Source organism: Pongo pygmaeus, chromosome 5 (assembly GCF_028885625.2).
Source record: "Pongo pygmaeus isolate AG05252 chromosome 5, NHGRI_mPonPyg2-v2.0_pri, whole genome shotgun sequence".
NCBI lineage: Eukaryota > Metazoa > Chordata > Mammalia > Primates > Hominidae > Pongo > Pongo pygmaeus.
Genome location: NC_072378.2, coordinates 74,879,205 through 74,895,504, shown reverse-complemented (window position 1 = coordinate 74,895,504; position 16,300 = coordinate 74,879,205). Strand labels below are relative to the sequence as shown.

Here is a 16,300-nt window from a genome sequence, read left to right as displayed (position 1 = left end):
ATGTTTTCTGTGATCTGGACCTGACTACAGAAGCAATTTCCCAGTGTCACCTAAATCCCAGTTAAACTGAATGACAAGTTAGGAATCATGATACCAATAAGACCCAATCTCTAAGCTGTCACCTGAATATGATGATCATCAATGTCACTTTTTTTTTTTTTTTTGAGATGGAGTCTCGCTCTGTTGCCCAGGTTCGAGTGCAGTGGTGTGATCTTGGCTCACTGTAACCTTTGCCTCCCAGGTTTAAGTCATTCTCCTGCCTCTGCCTCCTGAGTAGCTGGGATTATAGGCATCTGCCACCACACCCGGCTAATTTTTGTATTTTTAGTAGAGATGGGATTTTGCCATGTTGGCCAGGCTGGTCTCGAACTCCTAACCTCAAGTGAACCGCCTGCCTCGGCCTTCCAAAGTGCTGGGATTATAGGTGTGAGCTACAGCGCCTGGCCAATGTTACTTTTAATGTAACTATTAAAGCTATTGGCTCTAGAAAGAAAGTAAATGACAGATAATAATAGTTACTTTTATTGAGTGCTTCCTACCATATTAGGAACTGTGCTAAATGCTTTATGTGCACGAGATGACTATTATCATTTTCATTTTATGGATATAATCATACTATTTTTTGAATTCTTCCCTAAGACATGATCTAACCTCTTGTCAACTAAAATTTGGGCTTGTCTAAAATGTCAGCTATGTAAGTTTTTACAAAATGAGGTGAGGCTCATAAAATAATTTTTTTCCTAATAGATTTTCTAATACTTGATAGTTTTGATTTGTATACAAAATTCACTATGAAATTTAAAAATCTACCCACAAAGATATTATCAGAGTAAAAAATGTGAGCCACATTTAGTCTTTTTAACTTTCTAAACCTCAGAAAGATTTTTTATTGTTTTAATAACATCATCATAATATAATAAGATTCTGTGCTGTCCTTTGTAGGGAATGGTGGAACAAGGGATGATGGCTACCCATCATAAATACAACCAGTACTGTGAGCTGATTTCAGGAGAGGAATTGAGCATCCGTTATTTCCTGCCAGATTGCTCTCAGGATTATTGGGAAATAAATATTTCCTTGTGGAAGGCTAACTGCTCTTAGAGCAAATCTTCAATTTTCACCTGTGTCTCTGGAACTACTTCACTGACCAGCCCAGACTATGTGTGATTTATAATTCAGATAAACATTGATTTATAGTTAAGATATGCTTTATTGAAAAATTTTAATTATACTCACTTTAAGTTAGAGATCAATTAAATCTGTATTAGTCCATTCTCTCATTGCTATAAAGACATGCCTGCAACTGAGTAATTTAAAAAGAAAAGAGATTTAATTGGCTCATGGTTCTGCAGGCTGTGCAGGAAGCATGATGCTGGCATATGCTTGGCTCTTGGGGAGGCCTCAGGAAATTTACAATCATGGCGGAAGGTGAAGGGGGAGTAGGCATGTCACATGGCCAGAGCAGGAGCAGGAGAGAAGGGGGTGGCGGGTGCCACACACTTTTAAATGACCAGATCTCATGAGAATTCCATCACTATTGCAAGGACAGTACCAAGGTGATGGTACTAAACCGTGAATGAGAAACCACCCCCATGATCCAATCACCTCCCACCAGGCCCCACCTCCAACACTGGGGATTACAATTTAATATGAGATTCGAGTCGGGACACAGCTCCAGACCGTATCCAAACTTTTGTCTGATATCTTCTTTAAATACCTAATGAGTATAACAGTTTCATGGAAAAAGGAAGCTCTGGGGAACCTAATGTACAGCTCACTCATTGCTGTCATGTCAACTGCAGACCTCCCAAGCAAGCACTGCTGGAAGAAAAAAAGAACTAGCATCTCAGTTCTTTTGGTCCCTCTGTTTGCATACACTGACTGTTCTTCAAGGCTTCGAAGAAGCAAGACCCATTGTTGGGTCTGACATATGGCTACTTACTAGTTACTTCCTCTTTCACTTCCAGTCCTCTGGTAGTAGGAGGTGGTAATACAGACAGCATGGATGTTTAACTGAATCACAGGTATATGATCATAGCATTATTGTTACAGTGAAAAGTTAGAAACAAATATATGTTTAATAATAGGGCACTATTAACCAAGAAAAGGTGGATTTGAATAGCTCTTAATACATCCACTTAATGACAATCTGCAGACAAAATGTGAGAGTAAATGATATTAATAAAATAATATATTCAGTAAAAATAAATGCATTACAGAAAGTATCTTTAAGATTCTATTGCAAAAATAAGAAGACTATATTTCTAACATTAACAGTAACCATTTCCATTTGGAGATATAAATGTGTGATTTTAAATTTCTACAGTAAGCATGAACTACATTTAATAAGGAAAAGAGTTGAAGCTATTTCAAAATAATTTAATGGATCAGTTCACATGGCCAAACAGATAAGAAATACTCCATTTAAACTCAAAATTTAATAAGATATTCTCTGGAGGTCATAGTGCCAAAGTTGTACGTGTGTATGTTTATACCCTTACCTTCGTCCATAAAAAATTTTAAAACCATGATCATGAAGGTGGTTTTCCCAGGGCGAGGCTCATCCATTGCACTCCGGATGTGCTGAGCCCTGTGGTTTCCCCAAATGTGGGAAACTGAGCTGCATAATTTGTGGTAGTGGGGGTCTGTGTTCGTGCTTTCCCCTTAAAAAACAGTTTTCGTGTAGGTTTGGTAGAGATTGTTATACGTTGTCCCAAATAAAACTGTGTCTTTATGTTTTTAAATAAAACATTTCTCAGTTAGCATATGCATGGACATTTTGCTTTCCCATGAGTGAATTTGTTTCATTTTGTTTTTTAAAAATCGAACAGTCACATATTTACAGAAAAGCTGGAAGCACAGACAAAGGCTTTTTTTTTTCTTGAAACACTGGAGAGTAATTTCTGATCTGATGTCTCACGTTTCTTTAGTTGGATCACCTACAAACAAGGATATTCATTCGTATAACTACAACACTAGCATCAAGGTTAGGAACTTAACATTGATGCATCACTATCATCTAATACTCAGAACCCATTCAAGTTTCTCAGTTGTCCCAGAAATGTCTTATATGGTGAAATAATTTATTTCAGAATCACACATTGCACTTAGTTGTGTCTCTTTAGTTTATTTCACTCTGTAACATTTCCTTAGCCCTTCCTCTTTGACTCTTTAAAGTCCTATAATATTATTGTATCATAAATAAGCACTTTGAGGTATCAAAGTAAATGATCCTTCCTCAAGATTGTCCATAAAGTTAAAAAGCAACATACGATCTTCTCAACTTTAGTCAGTTTGAAAGTAGCCAGACCTGGTTTCGTATGCACACTCTGCAACTGAAAAAGTCTTTGCTCTACCATACCCACAGTCTTCCCTCTAGAGTATAGACCTTAATTAGAAAGGTAGAAAAATATTGAAATAGGTGATGAGAAGAGAAAAATAAAAATATGGCTAAGAGAATTTGAGATTTGGAAATGTGCTGTTTCTTTCAATCTTTATGAGGCTTAAGATGGTGTTTTTGAAAGACGTAATATTTAGGACATACTTTATATTATGTCTCTGTGACCAATATATGTGTTGTGGAGATAATTTGATGCTTTTAGTTCTTTAAATATTTCTTCTTAAATAAATCCATTCAGTCCATTAACCATAGTTAATGTTTTCCCACTGGTTTGTACATGTCATAGTTAAAGACCAATGTAGACTAGCAGGGAAATAGAAAAAGAAAAATTAGTACATTCATGAATTATTCTCTGTTCTACTTTAGACAAGTTAATTTTCCTTAAATTATCAGGTTCCATCTTAATCATAGGCCATTTGTGGTTATCAAGAAATAAATGTTTGTATGTTTGACCTTCACAGTCTTACATTTCTCACTAAAAGCCAAATTCAATTAGTCCTTTAACATCTAATCACAAAACATTCAATGTGGGAATCAAAATTTTTAAAAAATGGATAATTCTTAGATTTATCAAATTGTTCTCCCAATGAATATTAACTAAGACTTGAGGAAGACTGTTCTATTAAATTAACATTCAAATGTCGTAATTATATTAAGAGGGTAACTCTTATTTCCAGAATAATCATTTTAGAAATTAAAGAGCACTTATATCATAGCACCCTGGGTGGGTAAATGAAACTTCATACAAAACATGGCCCCCAAAAATAAAGCCCCACCCAAGATTACCTTTCATTTTTTAAGACCAGAGAGTAAAGGATTATACTCCTGTGGTATGACATGCAGCATCTTTGGATTTTCCAGTAATATGAATGAAAAGAAGAAATAGCTTAGATTTTACAAAGACTGTTGTTTCACTGATTTCACTAGTTTAAAGCAAATTGCTTGCAGTACTTTATAATTTGTACATTAAAAATTTAAATTACCTTAGTAATAGAGGCTCCTTAAAAAAAATTATAACTTTACAGATCAAGCTGAAGTACCCTTTGATTATTCCCCTCTCCAATGCCCCATCTTAGTCTTCTCTCTAGAAATAGTCACTGTTAACAATATAATGTATATGCTTCCAGACTTCTCCATAGCGTTGCTCATAGAAGAGATATCTATGTATGTATTTTAGCATAAATGATATATACATTATTTCACCTAACAACATGACTTAGACATTTTTTTCAGTACACACAGGTTCACTTCATTTTAGAAAATTGCAGCATGGTCTTCCATAGAAAGGATGCACAATTATTTCTTTAGCCATTCCTGATTTTGTGAATATTTAGGTTGTTCTGAATTTTTCACTGTTACAAATAATATTATGATGAAGATCATTGTACTTGCTTCCTCAATATCTACTCCAACAGTTAGTTGACTCTGAGGTAGATACTAACAGTAGAATTTTGAGGTGACGGGATATGCAAAATTGTCCGTGAATGCACAATACTTGTATTTAAATTCCCTTCAGCAGTGTATAAATATACTTACTGAATTTAAATTTGAATTTCTTCCATCAAAGTGAGGTTGAGTGCCAGTTTATATAAATCTTGATTATTTTTATTAGTTCTTCTGTGAGTTTACAGTTTATATTATTGGTCTATTTTTCAAATAGATGATTCTTTTCTTTCTTTAAATGATTTGTTGATTCTAATCCTTTATTATTATTTAGGTTGAAATACCTTCTCCTAGTACTTGTTGAAATACCTTCTCCTAGTACTTGTCTTTTCACTTTTATACTCTTGTGGTTGATGTAGTTAAACTCATTATATTTTCTTTCTTTTTTTTTTTTTTTTGAGACAAGGTCTTGCTGTCACCCAGGCTGGAGTGCAGTGGTGTGATCTCCGTTCACTGCAACCTCCACCTCCTGGGTTCAAGAGATCCTTCCACCTTAGCCTCCCGAGTAGCTGGGACTACAGGTGCTTACCACTATGCCTGGCTAATTTTGTTATTTTTAGCAGAGATGGGTTTTGCCATGTGGCCTAGGCTGGTCTTGAACTCCTGGGCTCAAGCAATCTGCCTGCCTCTGCCTTCCAAAGTGCTGAGATTACAGATGTGAGCCACCTCGCCTGGACTCATTATATTTTCTCTTACGGCATTTGCTTTTTTTGTTTTATTTCAGAAGGTCTTCCTGACTCTAAGGCACCACATATTTTCCTACATTTTCTCCTAATAATTTCTTATCATTAAAAAATTTTAAGTCTTAACTACAATTTTGTGAACAGTGTAAGATAAAATCAAACTTTTATTTTTTAAAAAGAGATAGCTAGTTAGTCTCATTGATTTGAAATGCCATACCATTATTTTCCCATTGATTTGAAGTTCCACTTTTATCATATTTCATAAACATATGTGTTCTATAGATACAGGCATACATATATACATACATATTTATCATTTAAATAAACATTGGTTGGTTCTATGATTATTCCTCATTTTACAGACAAGGAAACTGAGGTACAGAAATATCAAATAACTTGCCCAGCAACACATAGTCAAGAAATAGTGGAGCAAAAAATAAAACCTATGGATCTAGATTTAGAGTCTGTGGCCTTAATGACTATACTTCCTATAAATTTTCTGTTTGTGAGTCTGTTTTTTGAACTCTATTCTGTTTCTTCAAACTACTTGTGTATTGTTGCATTAATTTATTAATTTCCTTCCCAATTACATTTTAAAAACAATCGATGGCAATATATAGAAAAGTCGTTGATTTTTTTATTTTGTTTTTGTTTCTTGCTATCTTGCTGAACACTCTTCTTAGTTATAGAAGTTTTTCCTTTATCTTGAGCTTTCTATCATTTTTCTCTGTAAATAATAACAGTTTGCCCCTTATTTTTCAACACTTATACAACTTACTATGGTTTTACTTAATTCCATTGGCTAGGATGTCCAATCTAATGTTGAATAGTAACAGTAGCAGTGGGCATTCTTGTTTTGTTCTTGACCTTACAGACAATATTTCTAATAAATATCATGTTTGCTGTATTTTGGGGTAGATATTCTTCATTATATTAAGGAAGTTTCTTTTTATTCTTAGTTTTTTCCCACATATACAGATGCACACACAAGTGTATCACATATACACACATAATCACAATTGTCTTTGGGCACCTGTTGAAACTGTTTCTCTCCTAAATCATATGACCAAGTTAGCCAATTATATTGGATTATATTGGTTGTTCATTATTAAAAAGCGATATTTTGTATTCCTGGGATAAACCTTACTTGATCATAGTGCATTATTCTTTTAATTGATTGCTGGATTTAAATTTCTAATATTTTATTTAGCAATTTGCATCTATGTGAGATTTGCTATGGTTTTCTTTCCTTATGCAGTCTGGCTTGAAATTTTTAGAAAGCTAATGCACATTCTTAAAAGGCTTTTTTATTTTTTAAAGGGTTGGTCAGAGTTGCCTATGAAATTTTGTGGACCTGATTAAATTAGGGGAGAGGGGAGTATATTTGAATACCATTTCAAGTTTTTTCTGCCTTTGTTGGATTGATTTTATTTTCTTCTACTTTTTTGTGATAGCGTAAAAATTATAAATTGTATTTGTGTTTTTCTACTAAATGCTATTCAATTAGCACTTAAATGAAATATATTTTCTAGTAATATTTAGAATTGGTCAGTGTCTCTCTACATTTATTAAACAAAACCAAAAATTTTTGTATGCTTTAATTTTACTTAAGTATTCCTTCCCATTTCAATTCCCTTCCATATTGACCTAATTTGGAAGTTTATTCTACATTGTTACTTTAAAAATTCCTATCATTGTTGTTTTAAAAAATCAACACTTATCTAGAATTAATAATATAATTTAATGGATTTTTTGTTCATCATTATTTTTCAGAGCTTCCTTATTATTATAATATTCATTTTTATTTTGTTTGGCAAAATTATATCAAAGAATTACTGTGAGTGGTAAAGTTTCTGGTTCCTTCATGTTTCATTTTCATTCTTGAATGATAGTTTGGTTGGATATAAAATTGCAGGTTTAACTTTTTTTTCTTGCTCCTTTGATTTTATTCATTTGTTAACAAGAAAATTGTATCGGAGATTTTGTTTTTTCTTTCCCAAAGATTTTAGTATTTGTTTCCTTTATTCTTTGTTTGGGAAATGTTAATATAATATCTAGGTATAGGTTATTATTTAAATTTATCTTACTCAGAACTTGGTTGGACCTTAAATTGTGACTAAACTAATGTATATGTTACCTTCCTTCCATTCCTGCTAATATCTTAGTAACTCCAATTGGGTGGATGATGGAGCATTTGAGTCTATTTTACATAATTCCTAACTTTTATTTTATACTTTATATCTGTTCATCACTTTTTATTGCATTCTGCAAGAAATTTTTGGATTAATATTACAGTTCAGCAATTTGTTCTTTGTGTCCATTCTCTTATTTGACCTACTTGTCGAGTATTCTATTTAAAAGATCAATATTTTAATAGGTGTACTTTCTAATTGATTATTTTCTGTGGATTTAATATCCTATCACATATCTCTGTGGATATGACTTGTAATTACTCTGAAGTCCTTTTCTGACATTATTAATTCCTGGCTGTAAGTTCTTCATGTTTTGAAAACAAAGAACTCTATTATATTTCTTTTTAATGGTATTGGCCTTACTCCAATGCTAAGTGACTCCTGAGTGTTCATCTTTTAGCTGACACTCCTTATTAGGCTCTTTGTTCTATGTGCTCCGGCAGGCTGCTTAGAGAGAGACCAGATTTGCTGCTGGAACTTGTATTTCCGTCTGTTTTCAAGAGTGTATGGGAGGGGATGAGGATGCCCCTGGCCTCAGAGACTAGCTCCTGGTAGGGGAGGGGCTGTCTTATTCCTATTGGTAGCTCCAGCTATTCAGGGCATCCAGGATGCTGCTTTGTTTCTCTGATTCAAGCTTCCATACCTTTGACTCCCAGCTGGAAGCAATAACTCCTGTTGCTACTCTTTGACTACAAATGTGGCCTAAGTTGGTAGAGGGAAGGTGCACAGTTCAACCTTGCTGTTCCTACTGCTCTCCTGTAACAAACACTGTCTGTTGTCTTAGGCCTCCCTCTTGTCCTTCGTATCCATTCCCAACATTTATTAGCAGCACTCTCCTATTCTTGTTTTGTGCTGGTTTTAAATCCTCCTTCTAATACCACCTGCTTTCTGTCTTCCAATGTCTTCTCAAAGTTTATATGGTCCTCCAAAGCTTGATACTGTTTCCCAGCTATATACATTAAAAAATTCTTTCTAAAATTTTGAGATTTCCAGTGGGAAAAGGAGACTACAATCTATTTCCATTCTACCACCTAGAAATGGAAACCAGCGTGTAATCTTCAAAACCTTGGGAGGATGTTTTGAAAATGAGTTTAGCAGACCAGTTTGCAGGACTGCCATTTATGGTTGTGTATGCTGCTCACTGTATGAAGGCATCCAGTTGAGGAGGTAGCCGAGAGCTGAGAGCAAGCACACTGTTTCTTCCCATCTGTCAGAGAGCAACTGACAGGCAGGAGGGACCTTTTCTTTCTAATTCACACAAGGATGTCCTGTGGGTCAGCAGTCGCCCTAGTCATTTGAGCTTTAAATTACGTTATGTATGATGATGATTCTGCACGTGTATACCTAGGTCAAAATGACCAAATTATTCATTAGAAATACACATAGTTCCTTGTACATCAATTATACTTCAATAAAGCTGGAAAATAAAGTAAAAAAAAGTAAAAGAAATTTTATTGTGCAAGTAGTAAAGTGTGTAAAATGTTCTGTCGGATTTAGAGGATAAATTTTTAAGGTTTCATATTTTACAAATTGGTCAAGATGATATAAAAGCTTCACCTTAGTTGACAAATAACAATAATTCTAAAAGAAGATGCATTCATGAACAGGATAGTTAAAGGAGAAGAGAGTTAAAAGGAGACAGTAACTAGCTGTTAATCATCTTTTCTGATAAACAAAGTGGTATAGTTAACAATCTGTCTTGGAGATCTTAGGGAAAGCCCTAGGTAGAGAGGCAGAGGGATGAACTAAAGCTGTGCTGCCCGATACAGTAACCACATGTGTCTATTCAAATTTAAATTAATCAACATAAAATAAAATAGAAAATGGAAATTAGGTTCTTCAATCATATTGCTGTATTTCAAGTGTTCACTAGTTCCATGTGACTAGGGGCTACTGTACTAGACAGCACAGATACAGACTAGTTCTGTCATCACAGAAAACTCTATTGGAGAGCACCGACCTAGTTGATCTCTTAATCTAGGTCCTCTACATACCAATAGTTTTACCTTTGTAGATAACTACATTAAATGTAATCCCAGATTTTAATTGCCAGGGGGTCTAACAGAAGACAGAATATGGGTCCATACTGGGTGCAGAATAGGCATTCAGGAATCAATAACGTTGACTGGTGATCAATAACGTTGATTGGAATCAATAACGTTGTTGATGAATGGATACATGAATGAAGCTAGCAGTTAATTCCCACTATTTGATAAAACACTGCATTCATTTATCCATTCATTAACTCAAGAAATATTTATCAAATGCCTACCACTTGCTGGGTACTGGTTCAGGCACTTGATCAGGAAAGTGAACAGACCAAGATTATTTCCCTTCTGGAGTTTACATGCTGGAGGATGGGGTAAATATTGTAAATAATAAGCATAATAAATCAGTAAATCATATCACAAGTGTTAAGGTGATAAATGCTATGAAAAATAAAAAGTAAATTAGGGTAAGGGGAATCAGAAGTGCTGAGCGTGAGTAGGGAAATTAAGATTATAATTTTAAATAGGATGGTCAGGGAATGCCTCATGGAGCAGGTAATGTTTGAGCAAAGACTTGAAAGAGGTGAGGAATAAGCCATGTGAATATCTGGGCAAAAAGTAAGCCAGGCAGAGAGAATAACCTGGGTGGGCCTTAAGCCGGGAACATGCTTGGCAGTTCGAGGAACAGCGCGATGGCTGGCGTGGCTGGAGCAGGTGAATGAGGGAGAGAGGAGTTGCAAAAGAGGTCTGAGAGGTAACAGATGGGGACAACAGCAGAGTCTTGTAGACCATTGTAAGAATTTTGACTTTTACTCCTTTTGAGAAGTCTTGTTTAGCAGAGAAGGAACATGATCTGATTTAAGTTTTTGGTTTTATTTTTGTTATAGCACAATTTATATATTTCAAGTGGACAAAAATTAGTGTCATTTTTGGAATCTTAAGATAAATTGTCCTTGAATGGGAGCTTCCTTTCCAGTACTTTGAAGTCTATAAGATGCGCCTGGAAAATTTACTACTGTGGAAAATGAAGACTGCTTAAATCGAATGAGGGGATGGAGAAGAGCTTGTTTTTTTTTTTATTGCTGTGAAACTGTCCTTCAGGCAGCTGAAGGAGTTTCATATTTTCTTTAGACATTATTAGGCACTGAAGCTCTTGCAGGACAACTTTGATGCTATATGAATTCTGCCATTTTGCTAGCATTGATATGGGTCAATGAAATGGGTCCACCACTTCATTGGAGCTAGTAACTCCATTCAGATTAATTTCTGTTACAAATCTTACAAAAGAGGCTGCTTCTGGTTATTTAGGTCCACATTTTATTTTAAGGCTGTATATTTGGTTTTCATAAATTGTTCTTGGAGGCCCAATTGTCAGCCCTGTGCATCTTGTGTCATGTCTTCATCATCTTCTAGACCGCAGTTAACTGTGCCATCTCCTGCTCCTTTCTGGGCTTCTTTGAGTTCTTCCAACGGTTGGAAATTGTAAGGGACTTTTACTCCAGAGCCTGCGGTAGCTGCCATTTTGTGTTGCTCTTGCTCCTTGACTTAAGTTTTGAAAGGTGAAGTTTAGCTCCTGTGTTAAGGAGACATCGTAGTAAGCCAAAGACAGAAGCAAGAAGGCTGGCTAGAGGCTGTTGCATTATCTAGGTTGAAGATGATGGTGGCTAGGTCCAGGGTGGTAGCAATAGTAATAGTGAAAAGTGGTCATATTCTGGATATATTTTCTATGTTGAACTATAAAATTTCTGGATGGGTTGGATGTGGATGTGAGAGAAAAGGAAGAGTCAGAGTTTCAGCCTAGCAACTAAAAGGATGCAGTCAGCATTAATGGGGGTGGGGAAGGCTACAGGAGGACCAGATAGAGGGTAAGACCAGAAGTTGAGTTTTGAACATGTTAAGTTTGAGATGTTTATTAAACGTAGAAGTAGAAGAGTTGAATGAGTTGCTGGATATACAGGTGCAGATTTGGGAGAATAGTATGAAGTTGAAATAGGGTTACTAACAGGTAAGCAAATATATTCTTTGTTAATGAACCAAAGTCTTTGTACATCAGAAGGTAGAATTGGCTGGCTGTGAGTTCAGGTAAAAATAACAGATTGTTCTTAGCATGAGCTAAGAGACCTGTTAACAAATTTTGCTTTGCAAACATTTACAAAATGTTCAGGCATTAAATTCAGTTTTAAGAAGGAAATATTTCCTGCATACTTTGATGTTTAGTGTGCAGAGTTTTTCTGTGATTTTCACAAAGCACTTGAGCATTTTTGTTAATATCAATGCTATGTTAGGACAAATGCTGGTATTATTTTCTCCCAGGCCCGTAATATTTTTAGCAGTTAAACCCAAATCACTGTACTTTAAATAGACTTCATTTACCACTGCAGCATAAATAATCTATTTTTAGTCATTGGAAAGAAAATCTTGATGTTAATTTAAAAGAAGGAAATAATAAAATGTAAGTACTTGAGTATTAGGCCTGAGTCTATAAAAACAAGTTAATCAAAATTGTGCAGCATTATAATCTTAAAAGGATGACGTCAAGGGTCTGATGTCTTGGATTCTTAAGGACAGACATGGAACAGTCCAACATCTGTGCCAGAATGACCTCTGTGAAGCATAATATTTCCTTCTAAATATTTAGACATCATGATAGTTTTCTATGGTTTTAATTCATAAAATATGGATTTTTTAAAAGCCACAGAAGCATAGCAATTTTTTTCAGCTGTCCCCCTACCATCTCTACCTTGCTTTTAACCCCTATTAACTCCTAATGTGAACAATTCATCTAGAACCTTCTTTCAGAAACATGACCATCTACAAACATCTCTGGATAAGGAAATAAAATGACAAGGAAAAAGTTCACTGACTCTGAGCTGGTCATGAAATCTAAAGGTATTAATATGAATAAACTAAGATAAGAAACATCTTAGATAAGCTTGTTGTGGTTTAACTTCATGGCTTTCATAATGCTTTTACTATATTTTTCTCTTGTTAAGACTCTGGTTGTTTTCTAGGTCAAATATATTCTAGTGACCCATGCTGTGCAAAGAACCCTTATTTTATGATACCCAGAAAACTGTTTTGGAAGTCTCAGAGGAATCATGTGAGTTAACATAGGAAACTCATTCAGTCTGTTTATTTTCAGCTGATTTGCTTTCTTAATTGAGTAATCCAAAACTGGATATTTATGTAAAAGAAAATATGTTTTGCTATGTTTATACTTGAGCATAATTAGCTAGTTATTTTTCTTTCTCTTTAGTTTTACCGCCACTACACACAAACACAGTAACCAATTAGGTTATAATAGAACAAGATAATTCAATGGCTTGGTTGTTTATTCTGTATCTTGAATGCTAAATAGAAAAAAAATTTATGTTGAATATATGAAATTTTTTCTTTCCATGAGATTATAAGTTAGGGAAAGGGGGTATGGGGCACAATAGTGGGCTTTACTTTGTGCACTGAGAGCAGCAATTCTGAGATCCACACATACGCCAGAACATGGAACTAAACTCAGACTCTTTGGCCTTTTGCTCACAGATATGTCCTTTCTTGCTAATCTGTTTACTCTCTACCAAGAGCCAAGTGTATCATCTTCACATTTCTTGCATATATTGCGCTCATTTTCCATTCTGTGGCCACTGTGAAGACTTCAGGTATAGATGAAGTTATGTGACTGAAAAATAAACATCTGAGTAGCTACAGTCTTTGACCCCTCTTCCCATTCCCCTACCCCAGACTTTCCCACCCCCACTTAACTGCTCTTGGGCCACTGTGGTTATGAGGGAGGTAGTGGAGAAGTGGAGATGATAGAAAAGTGATTTCTTTGGAATGAGTAAAGGGATGGGGGCAGCTTGTATAGAATGACCCATCTCTGCATCCCCAGAAAGCAATGGCTTAACAGGAGAGTAAACACAGACTGGGCAGTGGGCTTGGCTTTAGTTTGAGAGATAATTTTCTAGAGTTTAGAGAGAGGAAGGAAAGAAATTTGTTGAAGCAGCTACTGTACACAGCTATAGCAATACTTATCAATATGTATAGGTATATGTATATGTGTGTGTATATATATATATACACACACATATATGAGATTTAATTTGTAAGATTTAATAAGATTTAACCTTATTTGCAATTATTTTTGATTATCAGCAAGATTTATATTAATGTGGTACATATCAAGATGGGCAAACTAGTTCTTTAGAGCTGTTATCTGTCCTGTTTGGGTCAGTGTCTCTTCTGTTTAGCCAGTGACCCTGCCATTCCAGCTGTGCAGCCTCTCCCCTGGAATTCTCTGGGCCTCCTCACAATCCAGAAGACAAAGGGGTCAAGCTTTGTGCCTCAGAGGGCCTCCAAGTCATTTCAGCACTATAGCTGGCATCCTCAGAAACTCACTTCAGCACTATAGCTGACATCCATTCTGATTGGTTGTTAAATATTTAAAATCCCACCTCTGATTGTGATCTATCTGGAGTTGGGCCCTAAAGAGATGAGATACTTAGAAAGGGCAAGTCCATGTGGGCTTCATAGTTGGTAGGGGAAGAAAGAGAGGTGGTAAGAAGTGTGGAAATAAAAATGGGGCATGAAAAGGAGACTGAAGGGTGTGGGAAGAGAGGTGAAGACACACTGCTGAAGAAGGGCATTGTGAACAAGTGTGGCCTACATCTGGATGGCCTGGGGCAGCCATGCCTTTGCTTTTCTTGTCTCACTTTTCAAGTGAGGACCTATCCTCGCTTGAAAGTTGTGTAGGCACCTTTGAGAAAATACTTCCTATTGCCCCCTCTGAGCATGCACACCCCATCCTCTCTTCTCCTAAGTGCCTGTGTTGCATGCACACACTTTGCCCTTGTTCAAGCGGTGCTTAGTAAGAATTCTTGAATGTTTGCTTTCTAATGTGTATGTCCAGGCAACTTCATGCAGTGAATCTGGAAATAACCTAATTTATCGCCTTCATTTTGCAAATGAGAGAATAAAATGGGTCTAAAGAAATCAAATAATTGCCGTATATCCCTCAAATCCAGGGATGATTCTCCTGCTAACACTGTAAGTCTCAAACTGCAGATTTCCTGAGGGAAATTATGTTACAAATCAGGACAAACTTCTCAATTGTTTCTGTGCTTTGAGAACAATGGACTTTGTTTTTTACTTTACTTATGAAAACTTAGAAAAATATTCAAAATATTATATTGACTGAAAAAAATCCATATGACCACATTAAAAATATACACGTGAACATAATTTTAGGCAAAGGAAAAATTCTATGCCCAAGCCAATAAATTATCTTCTATGGTGTCATGAGAGGCAGTTAAAGAATAGACTCCGGATCCCAAATTACTTAGGCTCAGATTTTAGCAGAGCAATATTTAACAAGTTACTTAACTTCTCTCTTCCTTGGATTCCTTATTTGTAAAAATGAGAATAATGTACCATTTTATAGAGTGGGTCTGATGATTATGCAAGATGATTTAGCTTAGAGCAATGCCTAGCACATAGTAGGGCTGCTTGTACTGTTATTATCACAGTTTTTGTGGGCTGAGGTTTTTTACAGCCCAGATTCAGAGTAAGAGGAACTTGATTTCCTTCGAATCAGATTTGATAAGTACAAAAGTGAAAGGTCAGATAGAGAGGGAGGTCGTGTGGGTTATTACAGTAAACAATAAATCCTACTTGAGTTATGTACCCAATATGTTAGCTACAGAAAAATTTGAAAGTACTAAACGTTTTGTTACAAATCAGCTTGTTTGAGCCAGTTCTATTTTTATCAGCATGTCTTATCTCTCTTATAAGCAAATCATGTCCAATCAAAGCCAGAAAAAAAACAAAGCTAACAAGTATTCTGACTCAACACATTTTTTTGTAACACTCAGAAAGCTCAGTCTTTTATAGTCTTTTGGCCATATTGTCTTGGTTATCTTCTGAGATGAGATGCACAAAAACCTATAATGAGGACTAGAGCTCACATTGGAATCTCAGAAATAGAGGCTAAATTACCATTTCCAAAAGGGGAACTTTTCACCTCAGTATTAAATCAAGCCTCAGAAGAAAATGAAAGTTATTATTATTAATTCTGACGGTTATTTCACTCTAAGACGGCTGAAATTCCTAGATATCTACTTTGTAAAATAATTTATTGATCCCAGATTCTCAACTATGGAAATGATTCAATATCTAATATTACTCCTATAAAAATTTAGCTTTCTACTTTAGGATGTAATAGATTTTTCCCCAAATAATATTTAGATTCTTTAAAAAATATGTTAATATGCATAAAATGACTGTAAGTCATCAGAAAGATGTATTAAGAGCTGAATACCTTTAGAATGGCAGAAAGGACTTTCTCTTCAGAGTGCTACTAAATTCTAGGGAGAGTATCTTTATCCCTTTTTAGTCTTCATCTATTTACTGAGACTTAGCAAAAATACTTTGAGGGTTTTAGTTAGCTTGATCATGCCTCACACTTCCTGAAGAAGGTTGCAGTTGTGGAGACCGCACTAAATTCCTGAAGGAGTTCCAACCAAAGAATCCTTAGACATGCTCCAACTGACTGGGCTCAGGAGATTTTTTGTTGTCTTTTAGGTGAAGAGCTAATGGCAGAGGGAA

The 16,300-nt window shown here is 35.4% G+C and overlaps 1 protein-coding gene, 1 non-coding gene and 1 pseudogene across 4 annotated transcripts in view; 2 read left to right on the top strand and 1 right to left on the bottom strand.

Moving 5' to 3' along the window:
- Positions 1–16,300, top strand: part of FILIP1 (filamin A interacting protein 1) — a 239,185-nt gene that overhangs the window by 60,965 nt on the left and 161,920 nt on the right. The gene's annotated exons all lie outside the window — the stretch shown is intronic.
- LOC129039825 (U1 spliceosomal RNA) lies at positions 2,510–2,666 on the top strand. Its single transcript, XR_008503512.1, has one exon. It is a non-coding gene; the product is annotated as a U1 spliceosomal RNA (small nuclear RNA).
- On the bottom strand, positions 10,719–11,227 carry LOC129038227 (ubiquitin-conjugating enzyme E2 variant 1-like; annotated as a pseudogene).